The sequence below is a fragment of the Crocuta crocuta genome, unplaced genomic scaffold (genome assembly GCF_008692635.1).
Source record: "Crocuta crocuta isolate KB4526 unplaced genomic scaffold, BGI_CrCroc_1.0 scaffold27, whole genome shotgun sequence".
Classification (NCBI taxonomy): domain Eukaryota; kingdom Metazoa; phylum Chordata; class Mammalia; order Carnivora; family Hyaenidae; genus Crocuta; species Crocuta crocuta.
In genome coordinates this window covers 6000298-6004241 of record NW_027532250.1, presented here as the reverse complement: position 1 = coordinate 6004241, position 3944 = coordinate 6000298, and positions in this window count along the sequence as shown.

Sequence of the window (3944 nt, the reverse complement as noted above, 5' to 3'; positions counted from 1 at the left end):
CCAAGGAAATGTATTTGTTATGCAAAAGGAATTAAATAACAGATTAAAAAAAAGAGAAATGGCATTTATTATTTTTAAAATTTTTAATGTTAATTTCTAGAGACAGAGCATGAGCAGGGGAGGGGGCAGAGAGAGAGACACAGAATCTGAAGCAGGCTCCAGGCTCTGAGCTGTCAGCACAGAGCCCAACGCAGGGTTCGAACCCACAAACCGCGAGATCATGACCTGAGCCGAAGTCGGATGCTTAACCGACTGAGCCACCCAGGCGCCCCAGAAACGGGCATTTCTTAAGTGCTTCATGGTTTTGTTTGGAAACAAGAGAACAGTACTGAGAAACTGGTAGGTTCTAGGCTCCACAAGAAAGCTTAGGCTTTTCCCCACTGGAAAAAGCACTTTCCTTAAGTGAATACATTTGGGTGCAGAAGCTATAACATAGATGAGCAACACCAAGGCAAGAAGAAAGCAAAGGTGTGAACTAGCTGCTGCGGTGTTCGGATCTGAACTCAATACAAGGTCAGTTAGCCAAATACACGGCTTTTTGATAGACTCAGAATGAACTCCCCCAGCATGGACGAATGGGCCCAGGAGAGCAGCGTTCTGCCATTTTGTAACTTCCAACCACACACATCCACGTGTCAATGGGAGGGGATAATGTGTACATGGAGGAAATCGGTGAAATGTGGGAACGCTGCGGAAACCCAGCTGATTATGTGAACCTATTTCGAAGGCACAGAAAACACCCACCTTAAAAATTACCCCCACTGGCCTACTTTCCACCCCCCCTGCACTTTACCTCCATCTTCAAAGCGATCAACCAGGGAATGATGAAATGTGCCATCGCACGCACGCCCCCCGGGTTAACAAGCTGCAGAAAGGAACATCATCTTCACGATAAAGAAGCTGCATCTCCTGACCCATGTGACCTACTCCTTCAGTGTCAACACACTGAATCAAGAGAACCTACCTGATCCAGAGTTGAGACAAATTCCACCTAAGGATGGTGTTGATTTTCTGAGCCAAACAGGAGAGAAAAGGGTGACTACCATACCGAACGCTTCCTGGGTCTTACATGAAATGTTTCTATGCTCTTGTCTAACCTCACCATAATCCTCTAAATCAAATATCATCCCCAGTGTGCAGGGAAGGTATCTGAGGTTCTACAAATTATCTTGCCGTAGGGCTCCTGGCCTGTGTGTTGACCTGGGACTCATTCCAAATGACCAGCTGGTTATCTCATGAACACATCCCTTCCCCAGATGTGAAATGTACCTGGATCATCAAATCTGATGGTTTCTGGGCATTCTGTGTATGCCACCGTGCATGAACTTGGGCTCAAGCTATCTGCTGCATTGTAAACAGCAGGTCATATTGCTCTGAGAGCTGCCTTTGAAACTGAAGAACTTCCTGTAAACGTGCAGATAGCACAACACATTCCTTGATGTTGTGGTTTAGCTGGAGTGTTACCTGGCTCAACCTGGCGCTCCCAGACAGAACGGGAAAGGCCACACCACCTTCCTCACACTGCCTTCCCCTTCTGCACAGCTCTTAGGCAAGTTCTGCCTGCCAAACACAATACAAACTTCACCTGGAGGGAGGGGTCAGCCCCCACTCCCCCAGACCCACTCTACAAACACAACTACCCCATACAAAGCAACAATTCCTTTTCCCAGAACACTGGTCTTTAACTGAAGGCAGCGGGTCAGGGGGAAACATGGAAGTTTTCTCTCTCACTCTCCCCGACTCTCACTGAGCTACAATTGCCAGTTTATCCTTAAAGATGTGGAGATTCCCTTAAATTCTCCATCCACTATGAAAAAAGAGCTTTAGGGGTGCCTGAGTGGCTCAGTTGGTCAAGCATCTGACTTCAGTTCAGGTCATATCACAGAGCACGAGTTCAAGCCCCGTGTCCGGCTTTGTGCTGACAGCTGAGCCTGGAGCCTGCTTCAGCTTCTGTGTCGCCCTTTCTCTCTTCGCTCCTCCCCCCACCCACTCTCTCTCAAAAAGAAGCAAACATTAAAACAGTTTTTTTTTTTAATTAAAAAGAGCTTTGAATACACAGAACCCATAAAGGAAAATAAAAGAGGTAGGCAGGTCTCAAAAGGGCAAGTTTCAGGGCACCCGTACTGATTCTTAAACATGGACGCAATGCACTAGACCATGGACGGTAATGTGCTCACATCACAATCTAGTGGAAGAGTAGCTTCAAAGATTAGGGCCGAGAATAGGCATAGGCACAACACACAACACGCACAACTGAACCACACACGGAAACATTCATCTTTGCCGCAGCAATCCCTCAAGGGGGAATTTACCGCGCGGTTAACTGGGTGGAAAGAAAACTATGCCGCAATGATGACCAAAGCTATTTAATAGTTTGAGGGACAAAAAGGAGCATTGTTTAGCAACAGCTGATTTAACATTTGGGTACTGTTGTGGGTATTTAACAAGGATTTACCTCGAAACAAGGTCTGGAATATGGCGGCAGAAGAAACTTTTACTAAAGTAAAAATAATTCTCATACATTTCAATCTAGACCTTAGACTTCACTGTGGGTTAGTTATCAAGCGGGAGAAGGGGTCAGTATAGATACTTGGGATCGGGGCATATTGGTTTAAATACCTCCATTTCAATTATCTGAAGGACCTGGTTCATCTTGCTTTCAGGGTCAAGAGTGACCATTCCCAAGATTTAGGAGTTGAGGCCAAAGGACAGACAAACCTTGGAGAGAGGGCCCACCTGCAAAGGAAGGTGCCACGCTCGGCTCCTGTCAGGTTCAAGGCCATGGGAATGTAACGCCAGGCTTCTCCCGATGTCAGGATCCATTCAGAGTCACATCCACATCCATAGAGATTCTCCTAGAACCTGATGCTACTTCTCGTCCCCGGGTTTGCACAGAGAAACAGATCAAAAGGAGGTGACTGGGTACTTCCCCAGTAGCACACTAACCTGGTCTTGACTTTGTGTCTCCCCAGGGGGTCCTTTCCCCACCACTCTCTCAAAGAATCTTGGAATTAAGTGCCACCTCCTATGCGATTCTGAGCTGTCCCTTCAGTAAAAAATATGGTCTCTGCCCAATGACTTGTACCATGTTGAGGATTGAGATCTGGGGTAATCTACAGCATGGCAAGCCTTCCGTGGTCACAAAGGAACAGAAGCGAAACTTCCCTAGACGGAGTTTACTCTGACACAACTTCTATGCCTAAAGAAAGAGAAGCACCAGCAACGTGCTTTGTGTGTGCTTGAGAAACGGGTCCAATCCAGATGGCCCACAGACACACGGAACGATGCTCAGCGTCACTCATCAGGGAAAAACAAACCAAAACCACACTGAGATTCCACCTCATGCCGGTCAGAGTGGCTAACATGAACAAATCAGGAGACTCTAGATGCTGGCGAGGATGTGGAGAAACGGGCACCCTCCTACACTGTTGGTGGGAATGTAAACTGGTGCAGCCCCTCTGGAAAACAGGGTGGAGGTTCCTCAAAAAATGAACACTAGAACTCCCCTAGGACCCAGCAATAGCACTGCTAGGAATTTACTGGAGGGATACAGGAGTGCTGATGCACAGGGGCACATGGACCCCAATGTTCACAGCAGCACTCTCAACAATAGCCAAAACATGGAAAGAGCCTAAGTGTCCATCAACGGACGAATGGATCGAGAAGATGTGGTTTATCTATACGATGGAACACTACATGGCAATGAGAAAGAATGCAATCTGGCCATGTGTAGCAACATGGATGGAACTTGGGGGTGTTATGCTAAATGAAGTAAGTCAGGCAGAGAAGGGCAGACATCATATGTTTTCACTTCTAAGTGGAACAGGAGGAACTTATCGGAGGACCATGGGGGAAGAGAAGGGGAGAAAATAGTGGGGGAAGAGGGAGGGAGGCAAACCATGAGAGACTCTTGAATGCTGAGAACAAACTGAGGGCAGATGGGG